Raw genomic sequence first — 10,856 nt, forward strand, 5'->3', positions numbered from 1 at the left:
ATTTGAGCAGGGTCAGACCTCCAGGGGGCTGCCTTATTGCACTATGGATTCAGTCCGGCGAGGAGATGGTCCTATGGCTTGAGCCACCTGTTTGAAGAAGAGCTGGGACCGCAGCTCCCAGCATATGCTCATTTGTCAGCCACTACAGAACTTTGAGATAAGTAAAAATTATCAAAATGGCAGACATGATGTCACCCTAACCTAAGAATCTAGCGCAAAGTGAATTAAGCAGAACCAAGAAAATAATATGGGCAATGACCAATGCACTGTAGCTTTAAATAACAAATAACAAAACAAGAGAAACTGGACTCTGAAATAAGTTTGGCCCCAAGAAGAAATATGAGAAAATGTCCCCTTATACTTCTTGGCATAGTGGGGGATGATGGGTGAGGAATTCTGCATTAGATGGTAATTTCAGACTTTTTCACTGTGCTGGTTAGTTTTTTTCTGAACTTTTTTCTTCTTTATTATAAGAGTCTTTCTGAGGGAAAAGGACCCACATGTGAAAAATGTTTGTGGCGGCCCTTTTTGTAGTGGCAAGGAGCTGGAAACTTGAGTGAATGCCCGTCAGTTGGGGAATGGCTGAATAAGTGATGGGATATATGAATGTTATGGAATATTATTGTTCTGTAAGAAATGATCAGCAGGAGGATTTCAGAGAGACCTGGAGAGACTTACACGAACTGATGCTAAGTGAAATGAGCAGAACCAGGAGATCATTGTACACGGCAACAAGAGGATCAATTCTGACGGATGTGGCTTTTCTCACCAATGAGATGATTCCGACCAGTTCCAGTTGTTCAGTGACGGAAAGAGCCATCTGCACCCAGACAGAGGACAGTGGGAACTGAATGCGGGTCACAATATAGCATTTTCACCTTTTTTGTTGTTGTTGCTTGCTTGCTTTGTGTTTTCTTTCTCATTTTTTTTTCCTTTTTGATTCAATGTCCTTGTACAACATGATAATTGTGGCAATATGTGTAGGAAAATTGCACATTTCAATTCCTTTGGATTACTTGATGTCTAGGGGAAGGGGTGGAAGGAAGAAGAGAATATTTGGAACACAAGATTTTGCAAGAGTGAATGCTGAAAACTTTCTTTGTATATATATTTTGAAAAGAAAAAGCTATTATTTAAAAAAAACAAATAATGGTTGTTGATAGTTTTCGATAAATGGAGTATTTTTATCAATTTAAGTAAAATTCATTTATTTTCATATTTTAAAATTATTTTTAATAAAAATGAGTTTTTATTAATCAAAACCTTTTGTCTGCATCTATTATTATAATCCTATATATTTACTTTTACTAATATCATCAATTATGTTGATAGTTTTCCTTATGTTAAATTTTCCCTTCATTTCTGAAAAAATCCCTACTCAGTCAAAAAATAAGAAGAGTCTTTCTGGGAAGGAGTTGAGGGGAGCCAGGAGGTGACTTCATAGGAGAGCCTGGTCCTAAGTGGAAGTTTGGGAGGCTTATTTTGTAATCAGAACATAGATTTTTGGAGCCAGACAAGATCTTGGAGACCAGCACCTGGATATCGGACAAGCCCCTTTTCCACTTTGGGGCTCGGTCTGAGTCACACAATTTCCAAGTCCCTTCCAGCTCTAATTCCTATGATCATCTTTTTCAAATATGGAAAATGAGATGCAGAGAAGTCCATTGTATTGCCCCAAGAACCGGCACATGAGAGATGCTTAATGAATACTCATTGACTGAGTGGGGTCCTTCGGTGGGTGGGGGCCCTTGGTGGGAGGGGACCCTCGGTGGGTGGGGGGAGTCCCTCCGTGGGTGGGGGCCCTTGGTGGGCGGAGGCCTCCGTGGGTGGGGGCCCTCGGTGGATGGGGGCCCTCAGTGGGTGGGTCTTGGCTCTACTCTAGGCTTTAGGGCCAGAGCAGACTCTACTCTGGAGTCCCCAAGACCTCAAGCTCCTCTCTGGCAGCTTTTGGCCTCCTGGGCAGTGGCTTTTACCTCCCTGTCTGGGCTTTAGCCGCCAAGAGCCGGTATAATACCCACACTGGCATCTGATTCTTTGTAGCAGCGCCCCTCGGGGGGGCTGCATGGGAGGGCACCGGGGGGGGGAGCGGAAGTTTCAGGCAAACACTCAGCCCTCCACAGGAGACCCAAAGAGAGCCCCAGGAGCCTCTCGGAAGCCCGCGGTGACTCATTCATTCTGCTGTGGGCGTCAGGCACCGGGTCAGAGTTTGACTCTGGGAGGAGCCCGGCCTGAGTCACAAGATGCACTTCTTAAAGCATCTCCCTGGCAGTCAAGGCCCTTGGCTCGGCTCGGCCCTACCAGGAAGGAGGGAAGCTGCCGACGGGGACACTGAGGCCGGTGTGAAGTTTCCCAGCACTGAGGGCTGCACAGAAATGAAAGTGACTCAGCCTGGCTTTGTCACTCACCACCCGCATCATCTTGGGACAATCAGTTATCCTCCCTAAGTGTCAGTTTCCTCATCGGTACGGTGAGAGGCTCTGGGGTCCCTCCCCAAGCCCGATCTCCATCAAACGACTCCATCTACTGACCCCAGACCCTTACTCGGTTTTGGTTTTTGTTTTTCCTGAGGCAATTGGGGTTAAGTGACTAGCCCAGGGTCACACAGCCAGGAAGTGTTAGGTGTCTGAGGGCAGATTTGAACTCTGGTCCTCCTGACTCCAGGGCTGGTGCTCTATCCCCTGCACCCCTCAGCTGCCCCCAGACCTTTACTCTTGAGACGTGGTTCTCGCTACACTCTCCCCGATCCCCACTTCTCTGTAACTCCCCACATCTTACAAGTCCTCAAAGACTCAGCCCTATCCCCCCTCTCTCTACGACCCCTTCGTGGCCCCCCGGCCCACCCATCTTCAGCGTCTCCCTGCTGCGGACACTGCCCAATGGCCACAAGCTTACCATTGGGGATTCTCACCGGCCCTAACCCTTCTCCTGACATACAACTGCTAACAAGCATCTTTAACTGGACATCCAGCTAAAGCTAACCTTGTTATCATTTCCCCCAAAGTTCTCCCTTTCCCTAACTCTCCTTTCCTCGTGAAGGGCACCTCCATGTTCTGTCCCCCAGGCTTACAACCTAAATTTCATCCCGGACTGCACACTCTCCCCTCCCTCCCCAGATCCAACGCACTGCTCTCTCCATTTTACTGTTGGAATATTTCTTATCCGAGCCTCCCTTTTTTGTGCAACACTGCTACCGCTCATCACCTCAAGCCTGGCTTATCCCAATGGCTTCTGGATGGTCTTTCTGCCCATCCTCTAAGACTCTCCCCATCGCAAGCCATTCCTCAGTTATCAAAGCAATATTCTTTTTTCTTAAGTATATTTTTATTTGTTACATGTAATAAAAAAAAACCTTTTTAACATCCATTTTTCAAAATTTTGAGTTCCAAATTCTTTCCTTCCCATATCTCCCTCCCCTGGGGAGAAGACAACTAATATAATTTCAATAATAATGTAAAGTCACACAAAACATTTTCTTATTAGCCATGTTGCAAAAGAAAGCACAGATAAAAAAGCAAGAAAAACAAAGCTAAAAAGTGTGCTCCAGGCCATACCCAGAGTTCCTTAGTTCTCCTTGTGGATGTGGAGAGCATTTTCCATCAAGAGTCCTTTGGAAACGCCCAAGATATTATTTTACAGATCTAGGAAAAAATAATAACAAAGTTCATCTGGAAGAACAAAAGATCAAGAATTTTAAGGGAATTAATAGAAAAAATGCAAATAAAAGTGGCCTAACTGTACCAGACCTAAAACTATATTATAAAGCAGTGGTCATCAAAACCGTTTGGAACTGGCTAAGAAATAAAGTAGTCAATCAGTGGAACAGGTTAGGTTCACAGAACAAAATAATCAATGACTACGGCAGTCTAGTGTTTGACAAACCCAAAGGCCCCAGCTCTTGGGATAAGAATTCACTATTTGACAAAAATGCTGGGAAAATTGGAAACTAGCATGGAAGAAACTAGGCATTGACCCACACTGTATACCAAGATAAGGTCGAAATAGGATCATGATTTAGACAAAGTGATATTATAAACAAATGAGAACAACAAAGGCTAGTTTACTTCTCAGATCTGTGGAGGAGGAAGGAATCATGGCCAAAGAACTGGAATTCATTATTGAATACAAAATAGATCATTTTGATTATGTTAAGTTAAAATTATTTTGCATAAACAAAACTAATGAAGACAAGATTACAAGGGAAGCATTTTTACATTCAAAGGTTCTGATCAAGGCCTCATTTTTAAAATATAGCGAAAATTTACTCAAATGTATAAGAATTCAAGCCATTCTCCAATCGATAAATGGTCAAAGGATATGAACAGACAGTGAAGAAATTAAAACCATCTCTAGTCATATGAATAGGTGTTCTAAGTCACTATTGATCAGAGAAATGCAAATTACAACTCTGAGGTACCACTACACACCTCTCAGATTGGCAGGAAAAGATAATGATGAATGTTGGAGGGGATGTGGGAAAACTGGGACATTGATGCATTGTTGGTGGAGTTGGTGGAGTTGTGAACGGATCCAACCATTCTGAAGAGCAATTTGAAACTATACTCAAAAAGTTATTAAAATGTGATCCAGCAGTATTTCTACGACTTATCCCCATAGATCCCAGAGAGATTTTAAAAGAGGGAAAAGGACTCACATGTGCACAAATGTTTGTGGCGGCCTTTTTTTGTAGTGGCAAGAAACTGCAAATTGAGTGGATGTGAATCAGTTGGAGAATGGCTGAATAAGTTATAGTGTATGAATATTATGGGATATTATTGTTCTGTAAGAAATGACCAGCAGGAAGATTTCAGAGAGGCCTGGAGAGACTTACATGAACTTACATAAGTGAAGGGAGCAGAATCAGGAGATCATTTTATATGGCAACAGCAAGATTATGTGATGATGAATTCTGATGGACGTGGCTCTCCTCAACAATGAGCTGATGCAGGCCAGTTACAACAGTCTTGTGATAGAGGGAGCCATCTGCACAAGAGAGAGGACTATGGGAACTAAGTGTGAATCACAATATAACATTCTCCCTCTTTTTGATGTTGTTCACTTGCATTTGTTTTCTTACTCATTTTCTTTCCTTTTTGATTTTTCTTATGCAGCAAGAGAAACGTATAGATATATTTACACATATTGGATGTAACATACTTAACATGTACAACATATACATCTAGGGGAGACAGTGGGGGCAAGGAGAGGAAATTTGGAACACAAAGCTATGCAAGGGTCCATGTTGAAAAATTATCTGTGTATATTTTTGAAAATAAAAAGCTTTCAAAAAAAAGAAAAATTATCCACACGTATGTTTTAAAAATCAAAATAATTTTAAAAATAAAGACTTCAAAAACTTTTAAACCACAGTCCTTTGGAATTGCCTTGGATCATTGCATCGATGAGAAGAGCTAAGTCTATCATAATTGATCACTGCCCAATGTTGCTGTTCCTGTGCATAATGTTCTCCTAGTTGTGCTCGTTTCACTTTGCCTCAGTTTACATAAGTCTTTCCAGGTTTTTCTGAAGCAATCCCACATCCCCTCCAACATTTGTCATTCTCTTTTTCTGTCTAATAGTCAACCTAATAGGTGTAAGGTAGTACTTCAGAGTTGTCTTGATGTGCATTTCTCTAATCAATAGTTATTTGGAGTATTTTTTCTAGGAGACGACTGATTACGGAATAATATTTTTAAAGTGCAGTTCTGATCATGTTACTCTCCCTGCCCTTAAACTCTGGTGACTCCCTGTTACCTCAAGATTAAATAGATAATCCTGTTTGGCTTCAAAAAAATGAGTCATAATCTGTTCCTTTCCTACTTTCTAATCTTCTAACATCTTACTTCCTCCATGCACTCAGTGACCCAAGGACGTCGCTGTTCCTTGAACTAAACATTCTGTCTTCCCACTCTGAATTTTCTCTGACAATCTCCCAAGGCCGGACCCCTGCCCCATCGTCTCTGCCCTTGCTTTCCCTGGCTCCCTTCAGGGCCTGTTAAGCAGCAGGTGCTTAATAAATACTCATTGAGGTTGTTGTTAATTCAACCATTTATTCTTTCTTTTTCTCTTTTTCTTCCTTATTTATTTGTTTGTTTAGTTATTCATTTATTAAGTACCTACTATGTGCCAGGCACCCATAAATAATACAAAAAAAAACAAAATCAAAAACCCAATCTCACAGCAGCATAAAGAGAATCAAAGGCCCAAGGTCCCATCTGGGTGCAGCGCTCTATCCACCACACCTCCTCCCTGTGTTTATCTATAGACATGTATCCACCCAAGAGACTTAAGGTCCTGGAAGGAAGTTTTGTTTTTCATTTGTCCTCATATTCCCAGTATCCAGCTGAGACCCTGGCACATAGTAGGGCTTCATCAACGTTTGGGGACTGATTAATTACTCGTCTGCCAGGAAGGACGTAGAGGACAGATAATGGCCCCAGAGGCTCAGAGAAAGATGCTGTCTCAAGTCCCAAACAAAGGTTTACCTCTCTGGGAGCCCAGGAGGAGGAGGAGGAGAGGAGGAAAAGGAAGAGGAAGATTGAGATGTCTCTGAGGTCCACACAGAGGTTCAGAGATTCTCGCCACAGTCTGGGGAGGGACTCCCCATGTCGCAGAAGGGGAAATAAAGAGCAACTCAGTTACTTAGCCAGGGTCACACAGCGAGTGAGTCGTCCCGGACAAGACTTAAACGAAGGTGGTTCTGACCCGAGTCCAGCATCCTATCAGGTGCACCCCACAACTGCCACCAAGGGGACACACACATGCACTCACACACTCACACATACACTGTACAAATGCTGCATATGCCGCGGCTGTATACACGCGCTCTGTGCACATATATATATCACATAAATGCTGCATATGCCCCGGCTGTATACATGCGCTCTGTGCACATATACCAGACAAACGCTGCATATGCGCCAGCTGTATACACGCGCTCTGTGCACATATACCACACAAACGCTGCATATGCGCCAGCTGTATACACGCGCTCTGTGCACATATACAGACAAATGCTGCATATGTGCCAGCTGTATACACGCGCTCTGTGCATATACCACACAAACGCTGCATATGCGCCAGCTGTATACACGCGCTCTGTGCACATATATATATCACATAAATGCTGCATATGCCCCGGCTGTATACATGCGCTCTGTGCACATATACCACACAAACGCTGCGTATGCGCCAGCTGTATACACGCGCTCTGTGCACATATACCACACAAACGCTGCATATGCGCCAGCTGTATACACGCGCTCTGTGCACCACATATAACGCACACACTCTATGATCTCCCCATTCCCCATGACCTCCGCGGACGCTCTCCGTGACATCCCCGCGCACTCTGCGCCGCGGGCATAAGTCGTGCGTGCATCACTCACCCGCGCCTATTTACCCTCAGCCCCCCAGAAATGGTCTCCCCCTCCCCTTGCTTGGGGGGATGACCCAGACCCAGCGTCTCCGGCCCGGACTTGCTCCTCAGCATCCCCCTGCCGGCCACCAGGTGGCGCTCGGCCGTAAGGAACCAGTCCGGCTCCCGGGCTCCCGGGGATCCTGCGTCCGTTCCAGGCTGAGGCTCCTGGCGCCCGGGAGAAGCCTGGGCTGGGGGGACCCTTAGCTCCGCCGAGGGGGGCCCGAGGCCCGGGGTAGCGGGTTCCCGAGGCCGCGCCCCGGCCGGGAGCCGTGGCTAGGTCGGGCCCGGGTTGCCGGGCGAGGCAGCGGCTCCCCCGCGGTCCCCGGAGCACAGGCTCCCGCCCTCGGGGTGCGGGGCCCCGGGTCTGAGCCCGGGGGGGTCTCCGGCTGCCCCCGCAGGTGCCCCTCTTTCTCCGGGGATCGTCCCCGAAGGCCTCCAGGCCCGGACGCGGGGACATCCCGCACATCCCTGGTGCCGGGACAGACGGGAGCCGCCCCTTCCTGCTGGGGGCCCGTAAGCATCTCCCGCCCCAAACTCGGACCGGCTCCGTGAGCAGGACCTTTTCCGGCTCCAGGTTCGCAGCCCCAGGGCGAGGCTTCCCGGGTCTCAGCCCCGCGTCTCCCACAGACGGCGCTTCTCTCTCCCAACAGCCCCAGATACGCCCCCCGCCATAACTCAGGGCAATGGGCGCCTCTCCCATCAGAGTAACCATGGCAACAGGTCCGGCCTGGAGACCCGCTTACTTATTCTGGAAAAGATTCCATCCGGATCGATTCTCAGACCCCCCCCCCCCCCCCCCCCCCCCGCCGCGCTTCCCCTGGCCCCCCCCCCCCCCCGCCCCCCGTCCCCCGGCTCCCATCCGTAAAAAGGGGCTCAGATAAAGCCTCATCAGTGTCCCTCCGGCCCCGAAGCACTGGGCCTGTGGCCCCCAAAGCACCAGCCTGTGGCCCCCGAAGCACTGGGCCTGTGACCTCCCAAGCACCAGCCTGTGGCCCCCGAAGCACCAGCCTGTGACCTCCCAAGCACCAGCCTGTGGCCCCCGAAGCACCAGCCTGTGGCCCCCGAAGGACCAGCCTGTGGCCCCCGAAGCACTGGGCCTGTGACCTCCCGGCACAGCCATTCCTGCCTTTGACAAAGTCAGTTTTTGAGTTTGATTTTTTAATTTTTCCCAAGACCACAAGGTGGAAGCACGTGTCCGGTCAGGAAGGATCCCCAGAGCACAGCCCAACATCAGCTAAGCAGGAAGGGCCTTCTCCCCTCCGTGAGGGCCCAGACCTTACCCAGAGTCCCACAGCCCAATGGCTTCATGGACCTGGGAACTCCACAAACAAGTCCCTGGGCGCCGCCTCCTCATCTCAGAAACAAGTGAGCCGGAGAAGGTGACACAGGAGGCAAGGAGGAGGCCCGGGGTCTGACTCCAGGCCTCAAGGCCCCCAGTCTGGAACTTTCTTCTTCTTTCACCCATGATCCTATTTGACTCCCGGACTTCCCAGGGCAGAGTCCTGACCCAACCCTCTTGGAGACTTCTTGGATCTTTCAGCTCTGGGGCTGAGGGTTTTCTCTAAGGAAAGAAGTAACTCTCTCTTCTCTAAGGAGAAAGTAACTTCTTGTTCCGAAAACAAATCAAACCCCTGGAGTTGAAAATGCTGCAATGGGGAACCCACCCAGGGTTTGTATCAGTTCAGGAAAAACTCATGCCCTCCCACCCTCGGGCCTTCGGAAAGGCCATGGGCAGGCTTTTCTTTTCCCTTGGCTACCACACCCTCCATTTGGTGATGCAGATGAGCCACGGGTCAGCCAGACTGTTCAAGGCCTCAAAGCCTTCCTTACCGGTGAGAAGGCGGGAGCCCAGGAGGCCGAGTGACCCGCCCGAGAGGGGTCTGTGTCCTCGGCTGAGTTCTGCACCAGGCCCTGCCTCCAGCTCTCCTCCTCTCTCTGTCAGTCACGGGCTAAAAAGCACAGGAGAGAATCTCCACCATCCACAGCTGAGGCCCCAGAGGCTCATCAGAGGAAGGGGTCTGCCCCACGACCCAAAGGTCATCAGCGAGAGTACCAGGAGGGCCAGTGGCTAGCAACTGGTGGCCAGCTGAGTCATCATTTAAAGCCCCCCTGACAGGAGGAAGCCGGGGTCTTCTCAAGCAGCCCACTCTACTCAGGCTCATCCAAGGGAAAGGCCCTGATTTGGAAAGAAATCAGCCAGTCTGGGGCCAGAGGCCCATGCGATGGAAGGAGCAAAGGGGAGGGCAGTCTCCAGCTACAGAGTCTCAGGGTCTCCTCTCCCCAGCTCCCTCCTCCCCGTTGTGGCCGCTGGGCCCGAGGAGAGCAGAGCTGACCCTGGCGCAGGGCAGCCCTGGGCTGCTGCCCCCCCCCCCCATCATGTAAGTGTCCCCAGGATTCTGCTTTGCCGGCTCGGGTGGTTATGTAACAGTGTTTGTTTGCCTCCATGTGGAGATCTGCGTGGGCTCTCTCTTCCCCCGGCTCCAAATCCTGTGAGTCTCAGAACACAAAACCATCCCTGCTGCTCACAGGGAGGGGAAACGAGGCCTGCGGCTCCCAGGGAGGGTGGGGGCCGGCCTGGGCCGCCTCCCAGTGCTCTGTGCTCAGCACAAGGCCCGACCCAAGGAGGTGCCCCAGGGAGAGTTAGAGAAAAGGTTCCTCCTGCAAGCTTTCCCAAAGGAGGGGAGGGGGAAGGGACAGGGGCGAGGACAGAGAGCTGAAAGGGCCCTGCTCTCAGGGGGCTTCCGTTCTATGGGGAAAGTAAACACTTAAAATGCATGTGGGAAGGGGGGAGCACTAGCCTGTGGGGAGGGGGTTTTGAAAAAGTCATCACACCAAGAGTGGTGTGTTTGAATCAGGTCTGATTTGGCAGTGCTTGGGTAGGATATGGTTTGGCAGGGCTCCAGTGGGATCTGGTTTGGCAGTGGTTGGGTGGGATCTGGTTTGGCAGTGGTTGGGTGGGATCTGGTTTGGCAGTGCTTGGGTGGGATCTGGTTTGGCAGTGCTTGGGTGGGATCTGGTTTGGCAGTGCTTGGGTGGGATCTGGTTTGGCAGTGCTTGGGTGGGATCTGGTTTGGCAGTGCTTGGGTGGGATCTGGTTTGGCAGTGGTTGGGTGGGATCTGGTTTGGCAGTGCTTGGGTGGGATCTGGTTTGGAAGTGCTTGGGTGGGATCTGGTTTGGCAGTGCTTGGGTGGGATCTGGTTTGGCAGTGCTTGGGTGGGATCTGGTTTGGCAGTGGTTGGGTGGGATCTGGTTTGGCAGTGCTTGGGTGGGATCTGGTTTGGCAGTACTTGGGTGGGATCTGGTTTGGCAGTGCTTGGGTGGGATCTGGTTTGGCAGTGCTTGGGTGGGATCTGGTTTGGCAGTGCTTGGGTGGGATCTGGTTTGGAAGTGCTTGGGTGGGATCTGGTTTGGCAGTGCTTGGGTGGGATCTGGTTTGGC

Source organism: Sarcophilus harrisii, chromosome 2, assembly GCF_902635505.1.
Source record: "Sarcophilus harrisii chromosome 2, mSarHar1.11, whole genome shotgun sequence".
Taxonomy (NCBI): domain Eukaryota; kingdom Metazoa; phylum Chordata; class Mammalia; order Dasyuromorphia; family Dasyuridae; genus Sarcophilus; species Sarcophilus harrisii.